Source organism: Limulus polyphemus, unplaced genomic scaffold, assembly GCF_000517525.1.
Source record: "Limulus polyphemus unplaced genomic scaffold, Limulus_polyphemus-2.1.2 Scaffold3385, whole genome shotgun sequence".
Lineage (NCBI taxonomy): Eukaryota > Metazoa > Arthropoda > Merostomata > Xiphosura > Limulidae > Limulus > Limulus polyphemus.
In genome coordinates, this window is record NW_013668995.1 from 18962 (window position 1) to 37116 (window position 18155).

General features: G+C 33.3%; 1 protein-coding gene across 4 annotated transcripts in view; it reads left to right on the top strand.

Annotated features, from left to right (window-relative positions):
- The window catches only part of LOC106469267 (USP6 N-terminal-like protein), a 74873-nt gene that overhangs the window by 7029 nt on the left and 49689 nt on the right, over window positions 1-18155 (top strand). For 2 of the 4 annotated variants that reach the window (XM_022397737.1, XM_022397738.1), the window contains exon 2: window positions 4826-4959. The exons of 1 other annotated variant lie outside the window; for it this stretch is intronic. The gene's annotated coding sequence lies outside the window, so the exon portion shown is untranslated. Of the gene's footprint in view, window positions 1-4825; window positions 4960-15346; window positions 15521-16067; window positions 16124-18155 lie in introns of those variants that run through there. One more of the 4 variants, XM_013929751.2, reaches the window with a different exon arrangement.

The following is an 18155-nucleotide window of genomic DNA, read 5'->3' on the forward strand; positions in this document are numbered from 1 at the left end:
ACATCGGTCTTGTTTAACAAAATCTGCACATATATATATATATATATACACACACACACATACAATAAAACAAACCACGCAACAGGTGTTCATCCAGGTCACATATAAAAGTTCAAATTTCACATAAGTAATCCAATTTTTTCAAAAAATATATTTAGATGATGTTTTATATTTCTCAATTAAATTGAAAAGTGATATGTTTAAAAAAAATAACAGGAAAAGGAATATTTCTCTGACATTTGTATGAGAATTACTCATAAGTGAGCTCATTAAAATGCTTTGTAAATTTTTTTTCATAAATTATAATACTGTTATACTGCAATGGGTATTTAGTAGGGATGCACAGGTACCTGACCAGATATTTGGCCTTGGCTGAGTATTGGGGTACCTGGTAATACTCGGCTCCTCCAGAGTGTCGAAGTTAGGCATCTAAGCCCTAATCTTTGTGGTAACTAACGTGGTACTGAAAGTTTGTCAATAATTGGTTTAGTTTTTTAAAAAATGTGTTCCGAGCAACAAAGACTAACCACCCCCTGAAAATCGGGGATTCAGAGAACAATAGGGGTTAATAACAGGTATGGCTTGAGACATGGATTTCTGGGGAAGGTGGGGGTTTGAGAAATTGGGGCTGGGCATTGAAAGTTTAAAGTAAGACTTCAGTGTTTTGTTGGTGATTATTCAGTTAAATGTAATAAATGTCAAATTTGTTTTTGTTTCTAATTTTTGTGTATATTTGGGGGGGGGGGGGCTTGGTCCTGGTTGATACCCAACCCCCTCCAAAGCTCAGTGACTGGGTATCTAATAAATTAATTTTGGAGTGAGGATTGTGGAAATGAAACATTTATCACAAAGAATTGCAAGTTTGTAATAGAAATTATTCCCATTTTTGTGATGTAATAAAATTACACACACACACACACATATGTGTGAGTGTGTGTGTATATATATATATATGTGTGTGTGTGTGTGTGTGTGTGTGTGTATTTGTTGAACCTATACTGTGCGTATTTTTCATGTACATTGGTTTATTTTATGAGTTTAAGTTTAAACTTAAAATTTATTAGAAGTATATAAAAAGTCCAGTATTTCTTAAAAATGATGAGTTAAGGTATATTTTTTCAAATATTCTAAGTAAGTTGAATTATACAGCCAAGTTTTACTATAAACCTTTTCAGAGCCACATGTATAGAGGTTTTGTGAATGGAAAGTTAAACATGTACATCATATGTTTCTTTCTGGTACAGTCATGCTTAAAAATAATAATTGAGACCTTGAAGTAACCTGTTTTACATAATCTGTTGCCAGTGTTGAGTTGAATCTGTTGAGATGTTGTATAGACAGTACATAAATGGCTTGTTTCCAGTTTTGTTAGTTTATCACGTAATGAACTCTGTCAAGCTCTGCTATTATTAAGATTGCTTTTTACTGAAATGTGTACAGAAGTATTCAACACTTGGTTGTTCCAATGCTGTCGCTTATTCTAAATTTTATGGTCAATTCCATGTTATATGTAAATGTTTCTAATTAAAGAAAACATTTCATTATGAAATATTATGCAGTTCTAATAACATTAATTTTCTGAGACAGAAACCAGGATAGTTTAACATGTAAGGGTTTTAGGGTAGCTAACAGTAGCCTCCATTAATATTGGAGTCTGCTTACCCTTTGAAGAAACAAAGCTTTAACATACTTGCAGAACAAGTATGTTTTTAAGTGCATCTTGCTGAAACACAGTAAGTAAATATTTCATATTTTTTCTAGACATGTATATGAAACATTTCCTTGTGTCAATGTTTTTATTTCAATAATTAAACTGGAACATAGTGTTTTGTAGTAGCATTTCATACAAAAATAATTTTTATGATAGTTTGAAAAATTGTTCAAGCATTTGTTAGTTTAAATATCTGTTGATTAGTGTTACAAAACAACTTAAATGAGACACCTTCACAGTTACATACCAAAATAAGTTAAGACATTGTTAGAATTACAAAATAATCACTTAAAGTGAGACTATTTACTTTTACATAAAAAATATCTTGGAAAAAAATACTTTTTCAGTTTTGTACAGATATGTACTGAAACGTTTGTATTTTTATAAAATAAAAATTTTTTTATAATTGTTTCTATGATTAGGTTGGATAATATTGATCAATTGGTAAAAAATATTGCAAAGTCCAGTCAGTTTAGTGAAAGGAAAGCATTTTATTTCTCCAAGTGAAAGTTCAACAAATTTCACATTCTTTACAATAATGAAGTGATAGATTTAAATTCACAATTAAATAACATTAATCATTTACTTGCTAACTTATCCAATGTCTCCAGTACTTTATTACTTTGTTGACACAGAAACTCAAAACTTACAGCACAGAGGTAACACACACTATCAATAACTTAGTAATACTACTATAGTTCAGCTGGCATTTTTATATTGTTCATATTATTTCTCATAGTCTCAAGAACATTTTAAATTTAATCACTAAGCTACATGCTAATCTTGTGATGATAAAACTTCATAAAAACATCTAAATTAACATATTAAAAACACAGTTTTATACAAAATAGAGTAAAACATTCTATTATTACAAAATGAGTTGTTCGTGTTGAAAATTTTCAGGTTAAAGTTAGTTACAAGATTCAGGTTTACAAAACCTGTTTTTTTAATGGCATACTTTTTTAAACTTCGTTTGAAATTCAGGTTACTTATTGTTTCTTTCAGAACACCTATTACACCTATGAAGGAAAACATTTTAGTTTGTACAAAGTGATGAAAATGAAATGCTTTCACAACTTTATAAGAAAACTTTGGTTAATTTTATATCTTTCTCAGTGTGGGTGAAAAGGAAGATTTCTGTCTCTTAAGTATGCTGAGGTTGGGTTTCTTGTTCTGACATTTTTTACCTTCCCATTTTCTTCGTATTATGTTTATAGAAATTGAAATAGAGCATAATGTTAAGAATGTGACTTTTGTAGACTTTTCATCATGAGAATGTTTGAGTTTTTATTGGTGAATATCTGTTTTTTTTTTAAAGAACATTTTTATTATAGTGACTCATATCTATTATGCTGTCATACATAATGTTTTTGATGATGAGTTCAACACTAAAATGCATAACAAAATGGATCATTCCAAAACATCCACGAAATGACAAAGTAGAGATAAGTGTAACATTAATTTAATCCATCCAAAATGTCTAATATAGGTACTTTAATCCCACAGCTTTTTTGTAACAGTGAATGTTTTTTGGAGATATCTCCTCCTAGTTCTTGACACACAAGTAATGGAAGTATATTTTGTGGTTTGTAATAATTCTCACATACATTCTGATTCATTACTGACATTCCTAACTTGTGAATCATTGCTGTTTTTTTACATGTTAACATTTCACATATACTTCTGGTCATCATACGTGTCTAGCCTAGCTAATGAGTTGTGGTATTGCACAAAAAGAACTCCTGGACAATGATTGTGGCAGAAAAACATATAACGTGAAAATACTAATTTTTCAACACTGTAGTGAAGTATTTTTAACACTTTTATTAGGCCTAAAAAGCCTCACTGCTTCACCAGCTAAGGCATTTCACATCACTATAATGTGTTGACAAATGTATATATTATGTACACCAGAACGACGGCAGCAACAACAAACATTTAATTCTTGAATGTTTCAGAATAGACATATTCCATCTTCAGCAAGTTATATTGAACAGGGTAAATTATTAGGTACAAAAATCTATAAATTTAAATATCTTATAGAAAAAATTAATGAAAATGCAGAATAAAAGGATGAAGTAAATTAAAAGAAAAACAAAGAATAGGATAATAAAACAATATTATACAAGTATGCAGAACAGACTTAATTGTAGTGAAGTTGTGTTGTTATTTAAAGTTGGGAGTTCATTTCTAATAGACAAACTTTCTTTAATTAAAAGTTCAGTATTGGATAATACTTTGTTTTTAATTGGCCTAGACTAAGAATGTTACATTTGTAGTAATATGATATTTTCAAAGTATATTGTGTTAGATACACATCCAATATTTGTAACTGAGAAATTAAGTCAGTGTTAAATTTAAATTATAAAATTGTTTATTAATTATTAGAAAATTCAAAACAGCAAAAAGAGCTTAATAAATTTAATGTAACATAAATTGTATTTGATGAACTACTTTGACTTTCTACATGACACAAAGCCACAGGCTGTCATATTGATTGGAGATCATCATAGTTCAGTTCTGGATTCACTTTTAATCCTAAACATGTTTCAGTTTATCCAGCAAAACTATGTAAAAGGATGGACATTGATTTAGATATGTATGTCTTGTTTTTGTTCTCACTAGTCAAACTTATAATGATACCCCTTCCTTTTTTGTCATTATTAGTACAGCCTGTAGCATCAACTACCTACAATTCACAGTCAATATACTATAATATTGCCTTTGATTCAATGGTAGACCCAAATGTTGCCTATATAGGCCTATGTTTGTATGCAAGTTGTAAGCATCGGCACAGAGTAAAAACATTTGTTCCCAAAACAGTTAGTATTGTGTTCAACACATTCAGCAGTTTAAGTAGGTTTATTTTTACACTTTGTATGCATTTATAAGTTATTGGCCAAGGTACATAATAATTTTGATTTTATTTTGGCATATCAAAAGATCTGATTAGTAGATTTTCATTAAATACGTGTTTTATGGTGATATTGCAGGCCTTAACGTTTTTGGTTATTTGTTAACTTTGTGTTAACTGATCATATACTAAGATAATTAGAGAACTGATTTTGTGGCCTTTATTAAATGTTTGTTTTATGTATACCATTATCTGTTCAGAGATCCTCACTGGTTTCTCCAGCCAAGGAGTTTCTGCAGTGCAACATATATCCACTCCTAAAGAAGGAATTATGCTGCCTACCAATGTTCTTATTTGGACGTTTACATTGCCACATCCACCTGCCACTGTCAAGGTAGGTTATCTAAACTGTACGGTATGGCCATATATTCTCAACCTTCTCAGATGTTTCCAGTGTCAGCAGTTCAGTCATTAGAAGGCATCTTGTCATGGTTCTGTGATGTGTGCTCGTTATGGTAGCAAAGACAACGATGCCTAAGAGTGCAAACTGGACCCTCACTACGTTAACTGTAATGATTCCCATCCCTCTTACTTTCATTCTAGTCCGAAGTGGATGGAGGAGAAAGAGATACAGCATTTAGAAACTGTAAACAACATTTCTTACCCTGAGGCTCAGAAGTTATTGTCCCCTACTCCATCTCGGACATCCGCAGCTGCTCTACACTCCACTGCCACAGTGAGAGTGCAGACGGACCTTTCTGTGCCTCCATCAGAGACTTTTTTGCATCATGTGAAAAGTCTTTTGCCCTCAATGGATAACTGAGTTGACAAGTCAATGTTTACTCCTATCTCGTCTTTACCATTCATTCTAGTGACTGCCTGGCCCACCTCCTTTGGCCCTGGCTTCCGGTGTCTGCTTGGTCCAATCTTCTTTGGCCCCCGAGATGCAGAATGATTATTTGTTCATGATCTCAGTCGCTGGGATCTTAGTCTAATGACAGAGATCTGCCCACTCAACCAAGGGCAGTATCCATGGAGGTTGACAGACTTCCTTCTAGTAAAGAAAAATGGTGTGGTCGCAAACAGAAGGGTTCTCTGTCCAGTTCTCTTCCACCTAAGTAAAAATGGCCACTTTGATACCATGGAACTGTCAAGGTTTTCATTCTTATCTGAATGACATTAAGGCCTTGATCAATTCCTATCATCCCCTGTATCTTTCCATACAAGAAACATTTCTGAAACCTTCTGATACAGTCACCTTTTGGCAGTTTTCTTTATACCAGAATGACAGGTTGTGTGATGGACAAGTGCTTGGAGAGGTGGCACTGCTGGTCCACCTTGTCTGTAGCACTCGATACACCATTGGAGCCTGTAGCCATCCGTATTTTCTTGGATCATCATCACTCTTTGTTCTCTCTACCTGTCTCTTGGACAGACTTATGATCAATCAGGCCTTGATGCTCTCATTGAACAGTTGCTGTCTTCCTTTTTAATCCTGGGAGACATTAATGGATACAATCCCCTCTGGATAGGTGAGGGGTCGTTCCGTAGAGCGTATAATCTGGAATCACAACCTTTCTCTCTTCAATACAGGTTCTTATGCTTATTTTCATCACACCTAGTCAGTCTTTTACTGCCGTTGATCTGTCTATCTGCTCCCTTTCAATTTTCTCTCGCTTTTCTTGGAGGGTTGAGAGTGACCCACCGAGAAGTGATAATTTTCCTATCATGTTGAGGGAGATTGGCCATGGTTGATGAACCTAACTCAAGTGCCACATTGGAAGTTAGACCAGGGTGACTAGCTCTCTTTCACCTCTCTCTTGAAGTTTGAACCTGCTGTCATTAGTCTTCCATCTATTAACAACTGCATGGAAGCAGTAACTGATTGCTTCATTCAAGCAGCTTTGCATTCTATACCTAAAATTTCAACATGTTTCCCATGGTATCCTCATCCGTGGTGGTCTCCAGAAGGCTCAGAAATGGGCCTCGGGTACTTTTTGCAGGTATCCCACTCTTTCCAACTGCATCACTTTCCAGTGGGCCCGTGCCCATGCTTGGCAGGTCAGGCATCAAGACCAAAAAAATCTTACATTACGTCCACAACTAGCATCTCTTCTTCCTCCAGTTCCAAGGTCAATGGGAGATATTCTTTTCATCTCCTTTCCATCTTGCTCAACAATGACTGGCCCATTTTTCACTATCTCTTGTTTCCATTCAGTTTTTCTGTGTACCTGGCCATGTCGGTATTCACGGGAACGAGTTTGCTGTCACCGCAGCTAAGTCCATCTGCTCTAGTGTCATTATGGCCATGCCTGTCCCATAAATGGACTACGGTCCTGTATTCAAGGCATGGCTTCACACCAGTTGGCAGTCGACTTGGGGTGAGCAACATCATAACAAGCTTTTCCAGATCAAACCTTCTGTTGCTCTTTGGCCATCTTGTTTCCTTAAGGATCAGAAGGAGGAAGTTGTCATGGCTAGGCTACGCTTTGGTCACAGTTTTTTAACTCATCATTTTTGACATATACTTTCTATGGGTTTACCCCTGACATTGGAGGGTGTCATTGGTGATGGTGACGTTGTCCAACTTGACAGTGTTTTTAGTTTTTTATGGGTTTTAGGCCTTTTTAATTCTATTTAAATGTTTTTACCTGATTTTCAAACTTTGTTTAGTTTTAACTAGATTTCTTTTTACATTTTATAATCTTTTACCTTTGAAATTTTTACAAATTGTTTGGTACAGATAGCCCCATTGCTTTGCACCATAAAACAGCAATCAACCAACCAATGTTTGGAATAGAGCTGCATTTTTGTTGAAAGATACTATATCTAAATCATTTGCTGATGTGAAAAACTTCATGACAACTATATATTATATATTCAAATTATTTGAAAGTTCAAAAGGCACTTTGAGACAACTGCCAGTGCATTTGTTGTATGCATAAGATGTAGAATAAAGCATATCTTAGTAATATGGTAATTCTTACTCAAGCAATAGAGAACTAATTCTTTTGCCAGTTGCAAATAGAGAGCAGTATTGACTAATATCTAAATTTCATGAACTCTTAAAAAAAGGGAAAGACTTTACTATTCTGTCAGAATGTTTCTTTATGAAGATGTGTTGGATGCATGTTCTATTCTGTCTATGCAGTTTGAAGAAAACCTGCCTATGGTACAAAAAAGCAAAGCAAAAACTTCAGGTACACACTGTGAAAAAGTATGCTTTTAATAGAACCAGGAAACTGGAGTAACACTGCCATGGAAATTGATTGTTTAAATTTACTTGCTGAGCATTTTTACAAGACACTAAAAATGAGCAATTTTGATAAAAATAAGATAAGTCCAGAATGAAAGAATTTAAGAGAATGATTAAGTAATACATGAATGGAGTCAAAACTAAGGCTCTCTGAGAGTGTGTGCTTCTACACAGAAGGAAAGAATTTAAGAATATTTGTATGCTGGTAGAAATGGTGCTTTACATAGGGCACAATAATAGTGTCATTGAGGCAGGTTTTATTTACTTTACCCGCACATTCAGTGACTAAGGGCTTAGTTTAAAACATTCAACATTGGAAAACAAATGATTCCTTATGAACATATGAAGAAAAAGAATCAGAAGATTATGGCAAAAAGGATGAAAAGAAATTTGATATAAATCCTTCTAACATGTCTATAAAATGTGCAGCCAAGAAATGGAAGTCAGGCGTGTACAATGAAATTTAAATTTATTCTGTTGGTGATGAAGATTTAAGTCATTATGGAGATAATGATGAAAATGATACTGATTCTAGTATGTCTAGTAGATGAAGTGATGAGGCTGAAACAGGTGAGATTCTTTTTCAAGAATTGATTGCACAGCAATAATTTTATGTTGACATTGCTGATGGAGATGGTTCTCCTGTACACAATACATGTGAGGATTATGATTGAATATGCTCCACTAACTAATAATTTGAAGATAGCTTTTATATGCGGAAACATCTGTCAGCTGTGTTCTTGCACAGATCTTAAAATATAATGTTTATAAACGGAAACATCAGCACATGTAGATATGTAGATCTTGAAAGTCGAGTTGTTCAAAACTTGAAAATAGTGTTGATAACTGGACCAATTGTTGGTTGAGATGTTGCAAAGGAAATATCTGCTGAAGCTTTTCGCCAGACACTAATCATAACAGAACCATCTGGAAAATGACCTATAAGAAACAGTACAGCTTATAAAATGAGTCAGATCAACGTAGGCCGGTAAGGCAATCACTGATTGGCATGTCCTTAAGCTAACAGATGTTTCTGCATATAAAAGCTATCTTCAAGTTTTGTACACCAAAAATAACTAACAATTTAACACAAACAGGACAAAGGTTCTTGTTACATACAAATGACTATTCAAAATTGATGAACTTCAAATTATGCAAGTTTATGACTAAATTTTTTGAACAAATGCTGAAACTGATGTTTTATTTCTTTGTAAAAAGTTGGATACCATTTTACTCTTGTTTGTAAGTTACAAAAGAGTAATTATCATATGATTCTTCTCAAGATGGTATGTGCCAGACTTTAAGGAGATTATAACATTATAATTTTTCCAATTTTATTGGTTCTTAGTTTAGTTATTCGTCAAATTAATGTACCAGGCCTAATATTTGCCTCTTACCCTTACTTTTTGCTTGAAATATGACCACAGGTCCACTTAATACAAAAAACTAACTTTTATTGTCTAATTTTCTAAACAAAGACTAAAGATACATCATCAGCCTGGTAACAGTACCAATACCAATATACTATTTGGTGGAGGCTGTTTACAGTCCTTATGCATTTTTTAAACATCAAGACCTGATACTGTACATTCCACTTTGATTTGTGGCTTGAGAAGATACATAATGTGATGGTTCTTTAATATCTGAAGCATTAAACAGACTTTCCAAGTACTTTTTTGTTCTGATAAAGGTTTTAGAATATAAGCCTAAAGAGATTATCAAATGAACATCTCTTCTTATCAATAGGTATGATTATTTGTACTTGGTGGACAAGAAACTTTGGTATCTATTGAAACTAGTAAGTTTAAGAGGTGTAGTTGTTTGAATGACACATTTGTAGTCTTGATGTATTTTAACACATTATAAGACTTTTTTTTTTTTGGAAACTTAAACCTATTTAATTGATTTGTTTTTCCAGCTTTCCATAATAATCTGGAAACAAATTTATTTGTATCAAAGGCATTGATAATTTAATGCATTTGTAATGTTGATGTCATATTTGATTTGTTTCTCAAGGCTTATTAAATGAAATATAGGTCATCACTAAATTCTAATATCATAACATATAATATAAAGACTTAAAATGTTTTTAGTGTTGTATTTTTTTTTGTTGTTGTCTTATGGACTTTACATTAACATGTACATGAAGAGGTCTCTAAGATACTACAGTAGTTGGCATTTATTAATTAAGTCTAATACAATGTCAGTATAACATTTTTCATCCTACCCAGGTAACAAACTCATGAAAGCCATTGAGGACATTGTTCTATAGAAATTTTATTGGTTTAATACAAATTATAATTTCTTCATTGTTCATTACAAAATATCTACTGTCTATACCAATACAAATAGTTAATTTAGCATAGACAAAATCAGGTTTATTTACACACAGCTATGCATGTAAACAAAAATAAAACACAACACTTGTGAATTGCATTATTTACCTCAGAATTATTAGACTTAGTCCAAATTAGTTTTTAAGTATTATAAGCAAATCTAAAGTTACATAACATTAAGCAGAAAAAATAAAATGAGTCAAAATATATAAAACTTAAAATTAATGTTTACTTGAATTATATAATTCAATTTGAAAATTAAATCGTAATTTATCATAAAAATGACTTTATAAATAGGTAACATGAATTTGATTTATTAATTGTTTTATTAATTTTATTTTTTGAAATATATGCAAGTATGTTTCGGTCTTAAAGTCGACATGTAGTAGTGAACACCCAACGTTCGTGCCACAAACTCTAGAAACACGATCCTTTTTTGGTATGTTGTATACCGCCTAGAGCAATATCCACGTGAAAGAAGTTAGTATTGGAGAGGTGTGTAAACATAGTAAGTGTAGGTATGTCAGCTCTTCACTGCTGCTGTTTATTACGCAGTACAGCCTTAAAAGTATTTCAATGCAATCGTAATGTTGTGGCATTGTTTTGATTTAAAGGTAATTTTTTTCTTTGTGACTAATTTTTGTGTATTCTAGTCATGATTGTTAACAATGTATTTTAAAGCTTGTATATGACATCGTTTTAAATTTGGTTGTAGTTAATGTTGTTTGTATAACCTCTTTTACCTGTTTTAGTATGAAGAGCTTTCGGTCCTGTTTACCTTTCTTACAGCTTTTTATTCTGAATAATAAAAATTCTATAATTCTTGCTACAGCACTTCCGATGATTAGCTATGCAGCTGTTACTGTGTTGTTAACGTGTTTACATGTATGACGGCTTTTTTCTAACCAAGTACACCTGTCTGAGTGGATTAGATAAGAGATAGCTTAAAATGATTATAATCACAGGTAGAAATCCAATGACTTTTCGTGGTTTGTCATTGTGATAAGTGCCTAGGCTATGAAAAGGTTACTAAAGAATGTCACGTGGCTTGTTCTAGGTGTGTTCTATAATTGTACCTATTAAGATTGAAAGTTTGAGTTAACGCGTGTTTTTAACTCCACATCCAAAAAACAGGCTAGCATAATAATAGACCATTCCAAGCTTTAACTTGTTGTTAAACAAATGTTTAAACAACTTAATTATGTAGCATAATGTTATTGTCTTAGGATAGAATTTGAAATTATTGTCAAATTTATTTAAAATATTGCTTCATATACTTAGCAAAATAATAAAGTTAAGATAATCGAATGTACCGTTGAGTTTTTATAACGATAGGGTTTTAAACTGGTCAGGTATGCTACTTGATTTTGTATTATTATTTTTTAATGATAAAGTTAAGGTAATCAAATATATTAACGCTCTAGGTAAAAAATCATATTGACGGGCGTTTCGTGAGAAAGTCAGGAACTTTAATAATAATCAATAACTGGTGTTAAAATAAATAATATTCTGCTATTAATCCTTATCTTAATTTTATTTTGGAAATTACTTGTACAACATTCATGAACTACCCACTATTCTGATCCAAGTTGAACAAAAAACGCGGCCTGACTAACTAACGAATGAATATTTTCGATAAGTGTAGCTACCAGTTTGGCCGTCAATTTTGATTTTATTCCTTTAAGTCGCATGCTCGATCCTTTTTTTTTTTTTTAGCCGCATCTTTTTTTTTCACACTTAAGGTGTTTTTGAATGTTTTCTTCTTTATCAGGAACCACAATAGTGGTTCATAATAGGATAACAAAGAATTGCACAAAACCCTAATAGAACTTTCGGACAAAAGCACCTTGAACAGTAAAAATTCAGTTCAAACAACACTTTAAAACCTTTATTATTTACTACTAAGGCTGTACACATATCAAAATGCACAAAAAAAGCACGCATGAATTTATAGGGAAAAGAAAATCCGCTCAAAACGACCCGTTTGTAATTATTATTATTCTTCTGCCAGCCTACAACATAAATGACTTAGTATATTGCACCTAAATCTTTGTAGAATATTAAGTAAAGCACTGCTAAGATCGTAGGGGTATTTTACATATGTTAACTGTAGACATTATTTACTCAAACTACAAATCCCTATTTTGACTCCATCAAATATAGCTCTAGGTGACAGTATGTAGTCAAAATAGGGATTTGTAGTTTAAATAAATGATGTCTACAGTATCTTGTTTTACGATTCCTATTTGCAAGTTTTTAAATTCACGGTTGTTTTTACCCAAAAGTTCTTAGATTTAGTAAACTCCAATAACGAATTCTATTTGGTTAAGCCGATTAGTTGGTGACAAGGATTTCATCATACACTGACGTACGTGATAGTTCGGTTACCAACAAACGAAAGGCATGCACTCATTTTTGGTATTTTTATTTTTGAAATTTTACTTTAAATACACACACACACACAAATGTATAAGTAAATACTACCAGTAGCTCTAATATGTTGTATAAAAATAATAGTTCTCTCAGTTTTCACCTTAAAATCTTCTTGGAATCATTATTACACAAGTGTTTTAAGTGTTGTGAAATGCAACTACTAATAACACGATGATCCTATTTGATGACGAGGACTTTGAAATTACTAATGACTGGAGACGGCTTGAATGGGTAATAAAGAAAAACTTTATAAGTTTAATATAATAGAAAATGCACAACGTTTCGACAAGGTTTTGTGTACCTGATGATGACAAAACCTTGTCGAAACGTTATACATTTGCTATTATGTTAAACTTATATTAAAGTTTTTCTTCATTACCCATTTAAGCCGTCTCCAACCACGACGATCCTATGTTATTTGCTTGAGGGTGTTATGTGTCATGTAGCTATACACTCTTTAAGTTGAAGGAAAACGGGCTCTAAGATCATGAATACAACAAGCCGGATTCGGTTGGAAAAGTTAGTTGTTTTCAAGTATCAATTATGGAAGTACTTATTCAAAAATAGCATACTTGAAATTTTTATCGCATAGGAACAAAGATGGCATTCCTTTTATGTGAAAAAAACAAATTTTGAAAAGATTTGACTGATTCATAATTGTATTTGTGTAGGGGAAGAATGCGAATTAAATATGTCTTGTGTTTCCCCTTTAATATTTACTTTACAAATAAAGTTTCAGATGTGGAGGAGGGGTAGGCTTTTCTTTATAAATGTGTATATATCGACACACTAAGGTTTTTTTACCCAGTAGGTTGAGTAGTCGACACCCACTTAATTCTATTCACTCATTAGTGACGTCACATTGGTAAACCTCAGCGTGAAACTCGGCACAGGAATTCTTGCTGTGATTTAGGCACGCATATTGGAAAACTATTTTCAGGTTAAAGGAAAAACACACTAAACTTATGTTTCAAACTATATTTTATCAAAAGACTTGTATATGGATACTAGTTATGATCAGTGTCTCTTTCACCGGAATTTTACTGTGAGCTGACTATATTGATAAATATAACAGAGTTGTAAGGTACAATAAGAAAGAAAAGGGGATGCATATTCAGCTTTTTTTCTTCTTTTTCATATATGCACTAGATGCATATTTTTTGTACACTTATCTCTAAGAGGTGTTTAATCATAAGCGTAATTCGGTAACCCACACAACTGCTTGACTAGATCTGGGAGTTTTCAAGTGTCAGTCCTAAGGTTTCATTTTTATTTCGTATTGACTATGTCTTATTTGTTCATTGGCTTTCTCAAATAAACATTTCGGTAAACTATTCATACGGTTTTCAGTTACTCCCCCTTTATTGTGAATGGGTTAATGTTTTGTGATTTGATTCCATTGTCTGATGTGTTTTACGATGACTGACTTGTATATATATACACGCACGCGCAGAAGTTTTGTTAATGCAGCTCTCTCTCTCTCATATATATCATTGCCTTGAAAATTGTTGTGATCAGGTTTTTGTTTGCATAAGTAAACTCATGCTTTAATTTTGTTGAACATGAATATAACTTTTAGACAGAAAAAAAATTAACACAAGATCGAGCACGATTGGAATTTATCGACAACATCTAATAATCCTTATTTCATTAAAATAGTAATAAAAAGAGAAATATAATATACATTAAATGTGTTATTTTCTATGGCAAAACACATTCTGGCATTTCTCTGGGGGTGGATTACTACTTGATGTACTTAACGATTTGTTTTACTTTTGTTTTTGTATAGTAATATATTATTACCTTTTGTGTTATCTGTTGTGTTATCGGGCTTCCTTACATCGACCAATTTAATTTCCAATGCTCAAATCTTACTGTAAAGATAATCCATTATATGCGTGTTTGTGTTAATATCCATCACCCAGAGTTGGCTGGTTCGATTACTGTACTTTTTGTACGGTAACTGGAAGCTGGCCGACGATTACATGGGCTATTTTGTTTTAGAATTTTTACCCAAGAAGCGGGGGGGGGGGTCTTGAAATGGGCACATTTCCACTTTTTAGAGAGGTTCGGCTTCCATCGCCCACTGCATGTTTTAGTATGAAGTAATGGTGTATTACAAAAAAAGCAAAAGCTGCTGTCTCCTGAAATATACCATGTGAAGGACATGCAAATACTTGTCAAGTCTGACCCTCGCCCAATATTAATCATAAAAGATTGAAAGAGGTACAGTATGTGCTAATTTGAGACATGTTCGAAGCTTGTTTATTGTAATGTCTTTGTTCAAAAGTTATGCTAATTAAAGTTATACAAGTTTTTATTTTTAACAAGTGTGAGCATCGCTATAGCCATTATGTTGGGCAAGAAAAAACTTAAACTTAATATAGTCCTAGCTAACAGGCGAATACATTAGACTGTAGAAAACTGCAATATATTAAAATGACAATTACGAGGACAAATTAGTCCTACTAACTAATTATTTTGTTGTTTATATTATCATTATTATGTACGTACTACAATTTTTATTGCTGAATTGTTTGTATATTGAATTACGATTAAAAGTAACAACTGAAGATAGAAAAAGTCAATACGTAATCTCAAAATAAATTGGCTGGTGCAGGAATGCATACATGATCAGTGATCCTGTCAATGTCAGGGGTTTTGTCCCTATGTAAATATAGCAACACAACCTCCAGTCTTTCTTCTCCAGTAGCCGCTCTGACAACCAATGCCATCAACTCCACCTTCGAAAATATCCACTCGGCTTGCGCTGTGGGCATAGTCAGGGTACATAGAATCGTCAGCAGATTGTGTTCATTCGGCATTACTGCGGGGGCAACTCTTGCGGGACGAGGACTGCAGTGTTCACCTTGCCGCCGTCATTCTTTATGCCTTCATTTGATTCTTTGGGATAATTAAACAATTAAAATGTAGGTAATAGCGACAGTTTATCCAATTTCAAACCTATAAAGTAGTGTTCGATTAACGTATAAATATTGTATAATCGAACCGTAAATATCTGATGAACTTGACGTCTTTGTTTTGAAAACAACCAGTCTAAATAGGTGACCGTATGTGCTATTTCAAAGAACGATTACAGACCAACTTATTCATTCCGTTGTTTAAAGTACGGAATTAACGAACTTTGTTTTTTAGTGTTCTTTAATTACTGATGAAACTTTTCATCGTTATTTGGAATAACTGAAAAGTTGTGTATATCTTTTACACTCCAGTAGCTTAGGTGTAAGAAGACTAACGCTGATGACGTGTGAACAACTGATTCGTTTAAGCGTGCTTGCGTGAACACTGAACATGCAGCATGTCTAATATATTATTGGGCTTTTTCATATTTACTTCGATTATTTGTTGTTTTACGGATACGTATATATATCCGAGGCATTTAAAGTACAGTTGCTGTTTCTTAAACTAGAGAGGGAAAATGTATTTGCTAAAAATAAGTTTTGTTTTTACTAAGAGGCTGTGCTCTGGGAGAGAAAGGAGACGTACTCGAAGTTAGGAAGGAAGCGTTGAACGTAAGTTTGTGATTCCGTGCAGATAAACGTGATCTTGTTTTTGCATTTATATCATTCGTAATTGTTTAGAGCAGTTGTAAATGGTAATTGTTTCCCATTTAGATCCACCCACTGGTAGGCCGCAAAAGGTATTGTGGTGACAAGACATCGTAAAACATAGAAATATTTCTATTTTAAACTATTTATGAAATAATGAGCCAAAATATTTTTGAATTAAGGAAAAACACCGAATATAAGAGTACTAGTAGACTTATCTGAAACATATTGGGTAAGTAACTCCCCCTTTCCTCTTTTTTTTTTCTTAGCATGAGTGCCACAAAGTTGCCTGTTTGCTCAGAGGGGTCGTGGACGGGGAAAGCTTGGAAAGTATTGTTTTATGTAATTCTTAGCCTAATCGATCTCCGCCGGTGAGACAACAGTAAGTCTACGGACTTACACTGCTACATTTCGGGGTTCGATTTCCCGCGGCGGACACAGCAGATAGCTCAATATTGCTTTGCTCTAAATCAAACAAATAAGCCTGATCGATTTACTACTAGCAAGGTGTCACAGCAGACATACTTGCTTGTTTTTTCTATATATCTAGTTTGTAAATTCTTTAAATAAAGCATTCATATGCAGACAACCAAACAAAAGTGATAAGACATAGCCATTTTTAGTGTTTTTGAAGCAATTTTCATACTGCTTGTCAGCTTTGCAATCGAACTAAAAAAGCACTTTAGTGTTCTCGTATAACTTCCTAACTGTATAACTAAATCTCTGTAATCATGGGTAGTATCTTTCTTTTCCGTTTTGTTTGTTTAGTCAGTGCTATAAGCACGACGTGAGAGAGTTGTTCTGTACACTAAGAACCAAATATAGGTTTATTCCATATAAATGAATGTATCTACTTTCCAATGGATATGTTTGTTTGTCTTGACTGTAAGAAGCCCATGGCGGACACAGCGCAAACAGATCATTTTGTAGGGTTGGGCTTAAACAAACATACATGCAGGCCTGTAGGAAGTAGTTGTTCTCCTTGAACTCCTCTATAGACTTAACTGTAAGTACGTTAGCCATTTTGATAGGTGTCGATTGCTTCGTAAGGTGTATTTGCTGTTCATTGGTGCATATAAATATATATGAATCATCTTTAGTAATAGTAGCTCTTCTTGGCAATAAATTTGTGTAAGATTATTTCGCTAGTTCTTAGCAGGATTTTTTGTCAGCATTTACTTGAAGTCGTAAGTCGAAATTTCATTTTATGTGATAAATAGTATTTAAAGAAAACTGTCATGCATTACATTGGCATATCCTTTTTTTTTTGTTGCATATTTAGAAATAATTAAAAATTATAGGTGGTTGTTTTTATGTGTAACTGATAAACATGTTGTTCTACTGCTGGATAGTAGTCTGTTTATTTTGTGCTTCAGTATTCGCGCAAAGCTACGCAAAGGCTGTTCGTCCCTAATTTTGAACTTGGTAAGAGGGAAGGTATCAAGTAAACGGCACCCACTACCAACTCATAGCCTACTCTAATCATTACTCTTACAACGCTCCCACGCCCCCAAAGTACAGAGAGCGATTTTGTGGAAAGAGGACGCGAACCATGGACCCTCGGGTTCACAGCTCAGCACACTAACCACTAAGCGATGCCCTGCCCCTAGCTAGTTATTAGTGTAGATTATTCTACAAAGCAAGAATAAACGTATACTTAAATGAGAATTGTAGCTGGACTCGTGAATACTTAGAGAAGTTATCTTTTTAACAGAAATCCAAGTTACTTTGTTAATTTCTGGAACTTACACACACAAAAATAGTTATAATGTTTAAAACTAGTGAAAGTACCCGGATTCACTCAGGTTTTTAGGTTGATATATTCTAGATGACTATGTTATAGATACCACTATACGTCACGTTATCTAACCTATGTAAAAGCCAGTGTAGGTCACGTCACGCTTGATTTAAAACTTAAATCGTTTCTGAATTAAGGTATTTTCTGTTATGTCATCAACGTTTTAATATAAGAAAAACAAACCTCTTTAATGAACGG